This window comes from Pristiophorus japonicus, unplaced genomic scaffold (assembly GCF_044704955.1).
Source record: "Pristiophorus japonicus isolate sPriJap1 unplaced genomic scaffold, sPriJap1.hap1 HAP1_SCAFFOLD_182, whole genome shotgun sequence".
In the NCBI taxonomy this organism is placed as follows: Eukaryota; Metazoa; Chordata; class Chondrichthyes; family Pristiophoridae; genus Pristiophorus; species Pristiophorus japonicus.
The window spans coordinates 764,548-779,981 of record NW_027251505.1 but is presented as its reverse complement, the minus strand read 5'-3'; the positions used below and the strand labels follow the sequence as shown (position 1 = coordinate 779,981).

Genomic DNA, 15,434 nt, shown 5'->3' with positions numbered 1-15,434 from the left:
AAATAATAATATAATTACTGAGGAACAGTGGTATCTTCAATCATTCATTTTCTCTTTACATGTGATGAAGTTTTATCCCTATCCCATTTACACGCTGTATGAGAATGGTTTAAAATTGTAAGTGTTTATGACTCAGTTGTAAAACCATTGATTGTGTGTGTGTCTATACTTGTTAGGAGGAGCACTTGAGACCGTAGTTCCAGTTCTTTCTATGTATCAATAGAATCAATTTCCACCAGTTTCTTTAAACCCAATAACATAATTTATTTCTAATGGGCTGGATGGAGGAACATGATCCATGTAAAAATTTTTTATCGTTTTACTTGAACTGAATGCTCATAAAATATTGGAGTGGTAACTAATTGGATAACAGCACTGCTGGCAACATTTGCGGAATAGATTCGTGCAGCCAAAACACACAATGACAACCTTGGACTGTGCGGCACCGAATACTCGGGGAAAAACAGTTAAATACTTCGTCCCTGGGTGGGCTCGAACCACCAACCTTTTGGTTAATAGCCGAACGCGCTAACCCATTGCGCCACAGAGACTGATGGATGTATAAGGTGCAAGACATCCAAAACCAGGGTGTCAGTCAGTTAAAGCTTCAGACTGCTCCGACCGGTATGGAACTTGTCCACTCTCAGTTGTACTTTTCCCAAATAAATGGAGGGACATTCATTGTGGATGCGTGGAAGCAGTCTGGTTCCGCACACTGCAGACACTTCCATGTCACCACCAACCAGCTCTCCCACAACTGGTGTGATCTACCTTCCAGCCTTCCAGTGCCTTGTCTGTGACAAAGTATTGTGATTGTCTCCAAGCCGGTATAATATTTGAATTTCTTTTCAGCTCCTGACTGCGGATATTCCTGTGATTCATCGGGAACTAAATGCTGAAAGGTACAGTTGGATTCACCGTTTCTTTGCTTGGTGAAATTTCAAAGATTGAAAGCGACGCACATCAACCCCAAACCTCCCGTGAGATGGAAGGCCAGTTGCTGTTTCAAGCTTGAATGCAGGTACAAGCAGAACTTATTCAAAGAAAGACCAAGTCCCTGAGACGCCTGATTATTTGCACCAAACTCTTTGCAAAGAGTTGAGGTTCATGTTTGGTGATCTGGGCACATCTTTCCCCAAACTACAACACTTCAAACATAACTCAATGGCTGTAAAGCGCTTTGGGGCGTCATGAGTTCCTGAAAGGCGCTGCAGATATGAAAGTCCTTCTTTGCAAAAGTTCGATGCAATTTCAAAATATGCGAGTAATATCAGGACTCCTCTGGGACCCCTCGTAAATTTCAATGAACAACTCCGAAGGGAAATCACAGCCCGAGACCAACGAGCCAACTGTTTGACAAACGTGAAGATAAGGTGTAACCATGATCAAAGCATTTTTTTGTGTGTCGCTATTCAGAACAGAAGAACTTAAGAACTAGGAGCAGGAGTGGGCCATATGGCCCCTCGAGCCTGCTCCGCCATTTAATATGATCATGGCTGATCCGATCATGGACTCAAGTCCACATCCCTGCCCGTTACCCATCAGCCTTATTCCCTTATCAGTGAAGAAGCTATCTCTGTCTTAAATTTATTTAATGTCGTGGCTTTCTCAGCTCTCTGGGGCAGTGAGTTTGACAGATTTACAACCCTCTGAGAGAAGAAATTCCTCCTCATCACAGATTTAAATGGGCGGCCCCTTATTCTGAGATTATGCCCCCTAGTTCTAGTCTCCCCTATCAGTGGAACCATCCTCTCTGCATCCACCTTATCAAGCTCCCTCATTACCTTATACGTTTCGATAAGATCACCTCTCATTCTTCTGAATTCCAATGAGTAGAGGCCCAACCTACCCAACCTTTTCTCATAAGTCGACCGCTCATATCCAGAGTCAACCCAGTGAACCTTCTCTGAACTGCCTCCAACGCAAGTATATCCTTTCATAAATATTGTAAGTGTTTGTGATCCTCGTGAGATGGAAGGCCAGTTGCTGTTTCAAGCTTGAATGCCCCCACCTTACGAAAGTTCTAGATCCGGGAATTATTATTCAGAGTGTAAATTAAATGAGTCACGGAAAGGGATGCTTCAGTGATAAATCGTAGTATATTTATTTGGTCTGACATACACTGTCTAAAACATGCTCTGCTAAACAAAATCACTGTCTCTGTGGAGAATAAAATCCCGGTTACAAACAACATACATACAGTACAGAAATGAACCTAGTAACACGCAGTAATTCGCTGGTGGATTCTAACCCCACCCCTACCAATGAATTACCCTCCCCAGAATAGCCCTGAAAAGCTTCACTTCTGAGAAAACCCTGAGCCCTCACCCAGCTGGCCTGGGATATCTGGTTACTGGCTTGGGACACACGCGACCATGTTCACCACCACACGCAGCCCGTTTTCTTGCTCAGCTCAGCTGTGGGAAGTCACTGCCTGGTCTTCAGTCTCGGTGGCTTCTTCTGCAGTACTGCGGCCTCTTCCTCTGGTACATCGATCGGTGGAGCGAGAGCAAGAGGGAGAGGGGGCTCTCTCTGGACACAAGCTGCAAGCTGCAAGCTCCAAGCTTCACACCAAGCTCCAAGCTAAAAATAAAGTGGAAAGGACCCTGTCTTTCTGGGAGTCTTGCTACCCCTATCTTTCCCGCCAATCTTTAAAACCCCTTTGTTTCTAAGCACGGGTACTTAGTCAGTGATGGGCCATCCCACCCATGCATTGGGCTGATGGCCCTTAATCTGGGCATCTCTCTGAGCCTTTGTGTTGGGAAAGCCCCAGCTCCTCCTTGGCTGACCAGGCTGGTGGGTTCATTGTTCTGTGTCTCCTTCTGAGATGGAGGTGAGAAGTGCTTTTACAAATTAGAGTGGCTTTGTCAGTGGCCCCCCTTCCTGGCCGACAGCTCTTTTGTCAATTGATGACAGACAGCTCTTTTGTCCCAGCTAACTGCCATGCGGTCTCTGGAGTTTTAACAAAACCAGCTTTTTTACATATCTGCGCAGGGTCTCCCCAGCACAGGGAAAATAGTCTCAGAAAAATACAATCCACAAAATATTCTCGACTGAGTCCATTCTTTAAACAGAAACTTTGTGATCTCTTCATTCTGCTCTGCTAATTATCGATCTTGCCACGTAAAAAGTGCATTGGCATTGCAATGCATTAATGTAAAAGTAATGAAAAGAAAATGCAACGTATTGTCGAGTTCAAAACATGCAGTGCCTGCATTTCAATAAGCATTGCTTTTATTCATCCTGCGGAATGCATATTGCACATATAATCTCAGCACACATTGTGCAGGCAAAGGCAGCATTGGACAACAAAGTGATTTGTCCTCTGCTGATTTGTAGCAGATAACTGACGGTTGAGCACACAATTTGACAACTAGACTTGTAGATCAAGCATCAATGAAAAAGGCAGCAAAACTGCCCACCAGCACCAGGTGTCTTTCACTTGTTTGTCCCAAATTTTCAGCAGCTGGGACAACAGGAATTTAGGTTTCACTGAGATTTGAACTCAAATCACTAGATTTAAAATCAAGAGGGCTCACCATTACACCATGGAACCAACGATTCCAAAACTTTTGAAACATACTTCGTCACAGACAAGGCACCGGAAGGCTGGAAGGTAGATCACACCGGTTGCGGGAGAGCTGGTTGGTGGTGACATGGAAGTGTCTGCAGTGTGCGGGACCAGACTGCTTCCACACATCCACAATGAATGTCCCACACTTTACTTGGGAAAAGTACAACTGAGAGTGGATAAGTTCCATCCCGGTCGGAGCAATCTGAAGCTTTAACTGACTGACACCCTGGTTTTGCATGTCTTGCAGTGTGTATCTGTGGTGCAATGGTTTAGTGCATTCGGCTGGTAACTGAAAGGTGGGTAATCCAAACCCATCTCCGGGCGAATCCTTTTAATGTTTTTCCCCGAGGATTCGGTGCCGCACAGTTCCGGGTTGTCATTGTGCATTTTGGCTGCACGAATATATTCCGCAAACATTGCAATCTTTGCTGTTATCCAGTGAGTTCCCACTCCAATACTTTTATGAGCATTCAGCACAAGTAAAACGATAACAATTTTTTTATGGATCATGTTTCTCCATCCAGTCCAATCAAAATAAATTATGTTATTGGGTTTAAAGCAACTGGTGAAAATTGATTCTATTGATGCATATATCGAACTGGAACTTTGGTCTCAAGTGCTCCTCCTATCAAGAATAGACACACACACAATCAATGGTTTTACAACTGAGTCATAAACACTTAGAATTTCTCATACAGCATGTGAATGAGATCGGGATAAAAATTCATCACATGTAAAGAGAAAATGAATGATTAAAGATCCTACTGTCCCTCAGTAACTATATTATTATTTATTTCATCCTGAAAAAGTTTATCGATTATTTAACGGTGATTGAATGAATTCTTATTTTTTCATATAAGCTGCATGTCGTCAATTTTATAAGGTTTTGAATTGAAAAAAGCTGTTACAGAAGTTACCGCCCTGACCTGGAATCGAAGCTGTTTTTCGGTGGTACAAGGAGTGGTTTTACCCAATCATTTAAAGGTGATTTCAAAGAATGACATGGCGTTAAATTCAGATCAAGGTTACGATGTGTTTCGGTGTGAAACAAGTGGATTGAAAAGGACAATAATGACACCAAACATTACGATGCAGCGATGCAGCAATGCAGCGTTCCCTGGTGGTCCAGTGATTAGGATTCGGCGCTCTCACCACCGCGGCCCTGGGTCGATTTCCGGCCAGGGAAATTGTACTTCCATCAAAATTAAAACCTTAGAAGAAAGAGTTACATGCATCTCATGTGGAAAAAAAGATTCATTGATTTAAAGACCATTAATTAATCCATTGTAGAACTTCAATCATTTAATTTGCCCTGAGTATGTGAGGAACTTTTATCCCGACCTCATTGTATTTTAGTCGCATGGTCCAGCCCCGGTATCTCCACCTGTGAAAGTAGGAAACTGCTGGAAATACACAACAGGACGGGTAGCCTTTGACAAACAATTAAACCCAGGTTACAGACTCTCTACCTTCCCCTGCCCTTTGCGGGACACTTGTTCCCCTTTAATTTTACAGACTGAGTGAGATCACTAACCGCGGGGAGAGAGTAGGTGTCTCCGCGGCCCCACTGTGCTAACATGGAAGATAACACGATGGGGATGTGGGGTGGTGGGTGGGGATCAGTGACATGTTTGTGTAAAGGGCAGCGGAGGAGAAGGATTGACAGCTGTCAGTGAGGGACAGAAGTTGTTTAAGGTGAGCCAACACATTCCCGATCAGCACAGAAGGCATTCACTGGTCAGCTGCCCTCTGCTGTACTTCTGGTCAGAGCGGTTTCCGCAGTGGAGCCGTTATCACGTTTGCTTTCCACGCGGAAGGATCCCGTGCAGGAAGATTATGTTTAAACTTGCTGTGGATGAACAGCCATGGGCGAGTTTATTCTCCTGTCAAAAGGGCGACAGTGGCTTCTCCCTTATTCTTTAATTGCTCTTTATTTCACTTCACTAAATAGATATATTTGAGTTAGAGAAATTGTTCCAGAGTGTCACACACTTCATATTTTGTTCCCTTTTAAACACATAAAATGAGGCCGGGGGAATAAATCCAGAAAACAATGCTGATGGATATAGACAAGAGGAAGAGAGAAGGTGAAATACTGCCTCTACACACTGGAGAAGTGTGAGCTTGTGGACCGGAGAAGTTGCAGCTGCTGGAGCTGTGCGTTTTATCCGGGAGGGACGGGGAGAGAGCCCGCCGAGCGACCGGAGAAGCTGAGAAGCTGCTGTGCTTTTCATCGGGTTTGACACAGTTTAAAAATGGCAGAGTGCCAAGTTTTCTCTCCCTACTGCCCATGCGCGAAGGTGCCGGCAGTGTTTTCGGCGCAGGCATTTGGCTCCGCCCCCCACTTCACCATCGACACCCCGCCAGGACTCCGGGGACTGAACACAGCGGCCAGGATGGGTCGAGTTTTTCCCCGGGCCGTTTCCAGCGTGCAAAATCGGTTCGCTTGAGGTCAGTGCGCCGACAAAACTGCTTGGGGAAAATCTACCCCTTGAAGAGTAAGGAGTGCACTGAAGGAAATACAATTATGTTTGCCGAGCAACTGTCAATTTTAATAACTTTTTATACAACCATCGAAACAGCAAAAAAAACAGGGCACTCGCCCCATAGTACCTAATATATAGCCCATAGTACAAGAGTAAGCAAGTCTTGCTACAATTGTACAGGGCCCTGGTGAGGCCACACCTGGAGTACTGCGCACAGTTTTGGTCTCCTTATTTGAGGGAGGAAATAATTGCCTGGGAGGTGGTACAACAGAGGTTCACCAGATTGATTCCTGGGATGAGAGGACTGTCTAAAGTTGAGAGATTGTGTAGAATGGGCCGATACTCTCCGGAGTTTCGAAGAATGAGAGGTGATCTCATTCAAACACACAATATTCTGAAGGGGATTGACAGGTTAGATGCTGAGAGGTTGTTTCCCCCGGGCTGGAGTGTCTCGAACCAGGGGCCACAGTCTCAGGTTAAGGGGTCGGCCATTTAAGACAGAGATGAGGAGGAATTTCTTCACTCAGAGGGTTATGAATCTGTGGAATTCTCTGCCCCACAGGCCTGTGGATGCTGAATCTCTGAATATATTCAAGGCTGCGTTAGATAGATTTTTCGAGTCTCTGGGAATCAAGGGATCGAGAGATCACTGGAGTTTGGAAGAATGAGAGGGGATCTCATGGAAACATATAAAATTCTGACGGGACTGGACAGGTCCCGATGTTGGGGAAGTCCAGAACCAGGGGTCGGAGACTAAGGGATAAGGGGTAAGTCATTCAGGACTGAGATGAGGAGAATCTTCTTTGCTCAGAAAGTTGTTAACCCGTGGAATGCTCTGCCGCAGAGTTGTTGATGCCAGTGTGTTAGATATATTCAAGAGGGAGTTCGATGTGGCCCTTATAGCGAAAGGGATCAAGGGGTATGGAGAGAAAGCAGGAAAGGGGTCCTGAGCTGAATGATCATCCATGATCTTATTGAATGGTGGTGCAGGCTCGAAGGGCCGAATGGCCTACTCCTGCACGTATTTTCTATGTTTCGATGTTTCTATGTCCTGCTACTGCTTCTTTAATAAATGATTCCAACATTTTCCCAACCACAGATGTTAGGCGAACTGGTCTATAGTTTCCTGCTTTTTGTCTGCCTCCTTTTTTAAATAGTGGCATTACATTTGCAGTTTTCCAATCTGCTGGGTCCTCCCCAGAATCCAGCGAGTGCATGTCCACAGATCCCTGAAAGTCGCAGGCCAGCTAGCTAAGGTGGTTGTGAAGAAATATGGAATGATTGCGTTTAGTAGCCGAGGCATAGAATACAAGAGATGGGGTCGGTGGGGCAGGTTAGGTCACAGCTGGAGTACTGCGTGCAGTTCTGGTCGCCTTATCACAGGAAGGACATGATTGCACTGAAGATGGTGCAGAATAGATTTACGAGGATGTTGCCGGCAGTGGAGAATCTTAGCCATGAGGACAGATTAGATAGGCTGGATTTGTTTTCCATGGAACAGAGCCTGAGGGGAGACCTCATTGAGGTGTATAAAATTATGAGGGTCCGAGATATAGTGGATAGAAAGGACCTATTTCCCTTAGCAGAGGGATCAACAACAAGGAGGCATAAATTTAAAGTAATTGGTCGAAAGTTTAGAGGGGATATTTCTTCACGCAGAGGGTTGTGGGGGTCTGGAACTCACTGCCTGAAAGGGTGGTAGAGGCAGAAACCCTCACCACATTTAAAAAGTGCTTGGGTGTGCATCTGAACTGCAGTCACCAGCAGGGTTATGGATCTCGAGCTGGAAAGTGGGATTAGGCTGGATAGTCTCTTGTTGGCCAGCGCGGACACGATTGGCCGAAATGGCCTCCTTCTGTGCTGTAAACTTATTTGATTCTATGAACTCGTTTGCAAAGAGTTGAGGTGATTTGGGCAGATCTTTCCTCACATGACAACATTTCAAAGGCAACTCAACAGCTGTAAAGCGCATTGGGGCATCATGAGTTCCTGACAGACGCTGCAGAAACGCAACTCCTTCTTTGCAAACTTTCAATGCAAACTCAAGGCTGGTCTGGGATTTGAAGCCAGGATTTTTCTGCAAATTTGAAGTAACAACCACAAAGCAAGAATCATACCCCTCGACCAACAAACCACCTGCTTAGCAAATGTGGAGATAAGATGTCACCATTATTGAAGCATTTTTAGTGTGTGTTGCTGTTCTTGATCGGAGCAGCACATGAGACGGAATCAGTGACTTTGCCTTTTCGACATGTCTTCTGAAACGCCGCACGGTCCCACTCCTGCAGTCAATGAGCTGTTGCGACGTTAATGTATCCATCATCATCATCATCATAGGCGGTCCCTCGAAACGAGGATGTCTTGCTTTCACGCCGAAAAAGAATGAGTTCACAGGCGTTTCAATGAAGGACCCGAACTACATCCCAAAGATGCCTGTGCGTGGATTTTTTTAACGTGTGGTGGCCGTTGCACCCCAGCCATCACACGGGCTTGACAGAGCGAGGTCTTGGTCCAGTGGCAAGGGTTAACCAAGACGACAGGCGACCAGCTCTGCTGCACGGACCTAGTGCACACGCATATCACAGTGTGGGCTGGTCCGTGCTGCCCCTGGGCCCCTGGTCCCAAACTCATGCCTCCCCTGGGCCCCGATCACGTCCCTCTACAGTCTCTCGCCGCTCCTTCGCCCCGATCTCACTGCTCCTGCTGTATCTGCCCACGCTCCTATCACAGACTTGGACCTTGATGACGTCACGCTTCGCTGCCGCCGCCCTCCTGCACCAGCTCGCGCTGCTCCCTGGAGTAGTCTCCCGGGACCTCCAAGCTGCTCCCAGGGCCGCTCGCCATTCCTTTTATGGCGCCGACCTGCCGCTGGTGTTCTCCCGTTAGTGTATCCAGGCTGTGGGTGGCCGCCCGAGCGCAGCAGAGTGGTTTCTGCATTAGTTCTGGGTGGGGACAGTATCTTTCCACTTCTCTCTTCCTCTTGTCTATATCCGTGTCCTTTTATTTCTCTATTTATTCCCCCTGTCTCAGTTTCTAGCGTTTAAAAGGGAACAAAAGATGAAATGGGTATCACTGTGGAACAATTTCTCTCACTCAAAGTTAGACGCACTCCCGTTGCACCATGAGATCTCGGTAGCGAGCCGTTGATATTCAGGTTCATATATAAATATATATATAAATATATCTACATGTATCATAACCGTTCCCTGATGGTCGAGGGGTTAAGATCCGGCGCACTAAACTGATTTCAATTCTCGATCAATTCATCGCATAAAAATAATTGAGGACTGTGAGACGATTAATAATTGCTGTAATCACCATGAATACCAATACTTTCTGCGATAGACCAAGCTTGCAGACTATCTGGCTTCTCCTGCCCTTTGCCGGGCACGTGATCTGGGTTTAATTTAGTTAACTGGGTGAGTTTGCTGATCGTGGGGAGACGGTAGGAGCCTCTGTGGCCCCACTGTGAGGATGTGGAAGTGAACACGGTGGCTGGGTGATCCGTGACATTTCTGGAAAAGGGCAGTGGAGGAGAAGGATTGAGAACTTTCAGTGTGGGACAGAAGTTGTTTAAGGTGAGCCAACACATTCCCGATCAGCACAGAGGGAGCTCACTGGTCAGCTCCCCTCTGCTGGGGCTGTTGTGCCAGAGGTTTCTGTCGTGTAGTGGTTATCACATTTGCTTTATACATGAAATGCACCGGGTTTGATTCTGGGTAGAAACATGATGTTTAAACTTGCTATAAGGGAACAATCGGAGGAGAGTTTAGTCTCCTGGAAAATGCTGCCTGACCTGCTGAGATTTCCAGCGTTTGCTGTCGTTATTTGCTATTTATTCTCCTGGTAAAAGGGCTCCCTTATTCCTGAATTGCTCTTTATTTAACCAATAAATAGATAACTTTCAGCGGGAGAAAACGGATCCACCGGGGACCTTTCGCGTGTGAGGCCAACGTGATATCCGCCACACTGCAGCCCATCAAAGGGCTAGAAACCACTGAATATAAAGGATGAACTCACAAATATCAGGGGCAGTGCAGTTTGGTCAACATCAAACCCTCCTTATTTATTCAGCAGAGGCATGAACGGGAGTCAGACGCCACAAAGTTTAATTAAAGATACAAATACAAGTAACACTTCCAAATCTTTTCACTGTAAAATTAGTTCACTTTATTTGAAATCCTACTGCGTTGAATCTGAAAATGATCACCATGGGACTTTATCTTCACTACTGATTCTAATTTATCTGCACGGAAGGAATAACCGGTGCTGTTAAATTTGACAAAAGTTGCCCCAGATTCCTGGTGACATCGGCAATACAGTGTGTAAAATGGGTTAACATGCAGAAGAACATAAGAACAAAAGAAATAGGAGCAGGAGTGGGTCATACGCCCCTCAAGCCTGCTCCGCCATTTAATACGATCATGGCCGATGCGATCATGGATTCAGGTCCACTTCCCTGCCCGCTCCGCAAAGCACTGGACAAATGATTGAAGTATCGACTGTCCCTCAGTTAGCATTTCTTTCATTGTGCAAATGAAGGTGACGGGTTAATTAATGATGCTTTTCCATGAAAACAACACAAAAGTTTAAGAAAAAAACATCCGGTGACTGGCAGGTGAGCGTTGCTTCTGACACCTGGTGGGAATGGATGGGGATTTTAATGCCCCTTGTGTTGTTAAAGCTTCATATAGAGGAACATCTCGAACACATTGTGTCGGCCTCGTGGCGCAACGGTAGCGTGTCTGACTCCAGATCAGAAGGTTGCATGTTCAAATCACGTCGGGGTCACTGTTCTTTCAGAATTAATATTTTCTTTGCTGTTTGGCAATAACCAGACCCTTGTTCCAAGGTCTGTCTCATTGTTTCCCCGGTGTCAGGCAGAGATACGCCTGCTGCCCTCATTTAATTCATGTGACAGGACACACAAGTTCAAAATCAACTTGCAGGTGGCCACACACACCGCCGAGCGGTCGAAGGTGCTGTGATTAGAACGCAGTTTTCTCTGGAGGTGTGGGTTTGAATCCAACTTCTGACATTTCTTATTTTTAATCATTAAGCGAAACTCATTGTTTGACACCACGACCAACTCCTTAAAACTGGGATTCAGCAGTTCACCTGCTCACTTAACATCTCCGTCTGACCTGGTGCTGAAAGTGGAGATGTTTCCGCAGTGTCGCGGTTAACACGTTCGCCTCACAGACGGGAATATTATCTGTAGCTTTCACCTCATGCATGCTCAGGGGCGAGTTTGTTCTCCTGTGAAAAGTTCATAAGATGATAAGCATGTAGGAATTAGGGGCCGGAGTACGCCATTCGGCCCCTCGAGTCTGGTCCACCATTCAAGAAGATCCTGGCAGTTCCTCGACAGCAAGTTTAAACATCTGGGGCGGAGCCAACAGGCACCTGTCTGCAATCAATGAGAGAACGGTATGTTTGGCAGAAGACTGGCGAGCTCAGTCGGTGGAACATAAGACTTTTAATCTCAGGGTCGTGGTTTCGACACCCACATTGGACATTTACATTTTTCATAGAATTATAGAATGATAGAAGTTTGCAGCCATTTCAGCCCATCACTTCCACCCCGGCCAACAAGAGGCGATCCAGCTTCATCCCACTTTCCAGCTTTGGGTCCATAACCCTACAGGTTACGGCACTTCAGGTGCACATCCAAATACTTTTTACATGTGGTATCTACCTCCGCCATTCTTTCATGCAGCGAGTTCCTGACCCCCACAAACCTCTGCATGAAGAATGTTACCTACAAATCCTCTTTAAACCTTCTACCAATTGCTTTAAATATATGCCCCCTGATTGTTGACCCCTCTGCTATCAACTATATCTCGGCCCCTCATCATTTTATGCATCTCAATGTTGTCTCCCCTCAGCCTCCTCTGTTCCAATGAAAACAAACCCAGCCGATCCAATCTGTCCTCATAGCTAAGATTCTCCACGCCTGGCAACATCCTCGTTCATCTCCTCTGTACCCTCTCGTACAATCACATAATTCCTGTAATACGGTGACCAGAACTACACACAGTACTCCAGCTGTACCCTAAACAGTGTTTTATACATTTCAGGCATAACCAACCTGCTCTTCTATCCCATGCCTCAGCCAATAAAGGCAAGCATTCCGTGCGCCTTCTTAACCACCTTATCCAACTGGCCTGCTACCTTCAGGGACCTGTGGACATGCACTCCAAGGTCCCTTTGTTCTTCCACACTTCTCAATGTCGGACCATTTAATGTGTGTTTCTTTCCTTGTTTGCCCTTCCCAAATACACAGCCTCACACTTCTCTGGATTAAATTAGTATCACCTGAAAACGTTTTAATCATACCTCCTATATTTAAGTTTAGATCATGGATGTTGCCACTAAAAGCCAGGGACCTAGCACTGAGCCCTGTGGAACCCCACTGGAACCATCCTTCCAGTCCCAAACACTCATCAAACATTACCCTTTGCTTCCTGCCTCTGAGCCAATTTTGGATCCAACTTGCCACTTTGCCCTGGTCCCATGGGCTTTTACTTTCGTGACCAGTCTTCCAGGTGGGAACTTGGTGAAAGCTTTGCTAAAATCCTTATACACTACATCGTACGCACTGCCCTCATCAATCCACTTGGTTACCTCCTGAAAAAACTCAATCAAGTGAGTCAGACAAGACCTTCCCTGAACATATCCATGCTGACTATCCGTGATTAACCCATGTCTTTCTAAATGCAGAAATTAAATCATTGTTAAATTTTATCCTGCTTTCACGGGAAAACACCATTAATTAACCGATGATCTTTGTTGTGCATGTATAAAATAAGTATACACCCTGTACACTCAATGTCCAGTTACATAAGACCATTGGATCTATCTACACACTGTATGCACTATGCTTGTACCACCAGAGGCTGCAACTGGTGGAGACCTCGGGGTCACCTGTACACGACAGGTAACCAGGTATAAAAGGGAGCTCACAGTCCTGTACCCTCACTCAGGAGCTGCAATAAGTGGACTAAGGTCACCACAGTTCAAGTACAATACCTTACCTCGTGGAGTCATTACTAGAGTGCTTACAGACACAATAACCGGTGACGAGAATACGAATTTCCATGTGACAATGGCTAACCTTGGCACATTTGAACAATTCGCCGATGGGGAAGATTGGAAGGCCATTGTGGAAAGCTCGAACACTTCTTTATTGCAAATGACATGGGGGGAGACGACCCGACCTCGCTGGCTGATAAGTGCAGAGCTATCCTGCTCAGTAGTTGTGGGCCCACCGTCTATGGCCTTGTCAGAGACCTGCTAGTCCCAGAGAAGACAATAACATATCTTGAGCTCGTAACGCTGGTACAGGAACAGCTCAAACCTAAAGAGAGCATCCTCACAGCCAGACACCGGTTCTCTCCCCACCGGTGGATCAGAAGGCCAAGAAATCGCAAAATATGCTGCAGACCTGAGACGATTGGCTGCACCATGTGATTTTAGCGATCACCTCACCGAAGCACTGAGGGACATCTTTGTTATTGGAATCGGTCACAAGGGCCTTCTCCACAGGCTGCTCTCTGCGGACACCACGGCCACCCTGCAGAAGGCAATTAACGTGAGCCAGGCGTTCATGATCTCAGCCTGCGATTCCAACTGGATGTCACACCCCCAGGACTCTAAACCGGCAAGTACTGTGAACTGAAAGGTGCCTTTTAGAGGCAGGGCTGCTGCTCGCAGTCTCTCTCAGGGAAGAGAGAACAGAACCCCGAGTCCCACAATCCTGAGTCCGCCACATGTGGCCAACCGGCCAACCCCATGCTGGCGCTGTGGAGGAAATCACAGGGCCCACCAGTGCCGCTTTAAAGACTATACTTGCAAACGCTGTAACATGAAGGGCCACCTCCAGCGAATATGCAAGAGAAATCATACTCACCGAGTCGATGAAGAGTTGGCTGATCATCCGGAGTCCAGCGATGGTGAGGTGTACGGAGTGTTTACCTGCACCACCGAGAGTTCCCCGTTGAAAATGGAAGTTGAAGTCAACGATGTTCCAGTCACGATGGAGGTGGACACAGGGGCGAGCCAGTCACTGATGAATCAGGCAGCCTGTGAGAAACTCTGGGACAATCCAATCGAACGACCTGTAATGATCCCGATCGAAGTGAAACTGCTCACCTAGACAAATGATACATCCCAGTCGTTGGCAGCGTGGATGTCCAGGTGTCCCATGGTGGCGAGATGCAAAGGTTACCTTTGTGGACCGTTGCTGGGGATGGTCCAAAGCTATTAGGAAGAAGGTGGATGAAAAAGATCACTTGGAGCTGGGAATAGCTCCAATCTCCAGCGATCGACATCCTCCATGGCCCTGATGTTGGATCCAGCACAACACCTGAAAAACCAACCACCCAACACGACTGTGCGGTGACGACACAGACCGCTCAACCCAACGGCGAGATGATCCAGCCCAAACAACCAGACCTCACCTTCCAGGCTCCTGTGGCAGTACTCCGGAGAAGAAAATTCACGCAGAAGATAACTTCCTGTCTTCCGTGGCAGAACCTGGGGACAAAAGGATCACCGCAGCCTACCCCATGGAGAGAAAGAAGATGGCGTCTGAACCACGAGGTGAAGGGCCTGAAGTCAAGATGGCGGCAGCCAGACCACAAGGGAGCAACACGTGATGCCGAGCGGCAAACCGGATTGGGGTAAAGATTGAAAGACCCTCTTAAAGGAGACCGGCAACCCATCACAATTAAAGGGACAGTTCCACTCTTTATACAGCGATGATGGTGATACCAATGTAAAAGATGTAACTGACAATTTCAAGTTTGTAAATGTAACTAATCATGATAAGTCGGGCAATTGCGGTCAGAACCAATGTATTGTGAGAGTAAACGAAGTGATGACGTGCGATGCTGGGATTTACAAGCATGCCGACTAAAATCAAGGGCAACCTCCCGTCAGCACCCAGGTCCAGCGATCATGTAGCCTGCCCCTCCGGGACCAATGTGATACCCCAGGGAGTGTGGCCACACACAGAGGGAGCATACCAGCTGCAGGGCCAGTGATCAGCGGACGTCAAAGGCACCACTACCGGTACCCTGCCCCCGATCGGCTCCACCTCTCTGGCCACCAGGGCCAGTACTGGGAGCGAGCGGATAGCATCCTCCTGCCCTCCCAACGGGACCTGGGATGACCAGGCTCCCATTATCGCTGAAGAGCAGCAGGGAGACACCGCAGCCCTCAAAGGAGGACAAGGAGGCCACACACTCCTGTGGCTCTGCCCATCACTAGGCAACGGCAAAGGCTCTGAGACTCAGCCAGGTGAGCGATCTGAGCCCACCCAGCTGGCAGGGGACACAGCGCCGCCATCAGACAACCTGGACACAGTCTGT

General features: G+C 46.9%; 2 non-coding genes across 2 annotated transcripts; one reads left to right on the top strand and one right to left on the bottom strand.

Moving 5' to 3' along the window:
- Positions 1 to 477: 477 nt before the first annotated feature.
- On the bottom strand, positions 478 to 551 carry trnan-auu (transfer RNA asparagine (anticodon AUU)). Its single transcript has one exon. It is a non-coding gene; the product is annotated as a tRNA-Asn (tRNA).
- Positions 552 to 10,779: 10,228 nt separating this feature from the next.
- trnaw-cca (transfer RNA tryptophan (anticodon CCA)) lies at positions 10,780 to 10,851 on the top strand. Its single transcript has one exon. It is a non-coding gene; the product is annotated as a tRNA-Trp (tRNA).
- Positions 10,852 to 15,434: the final 4,583 nt, after the last annotated feature.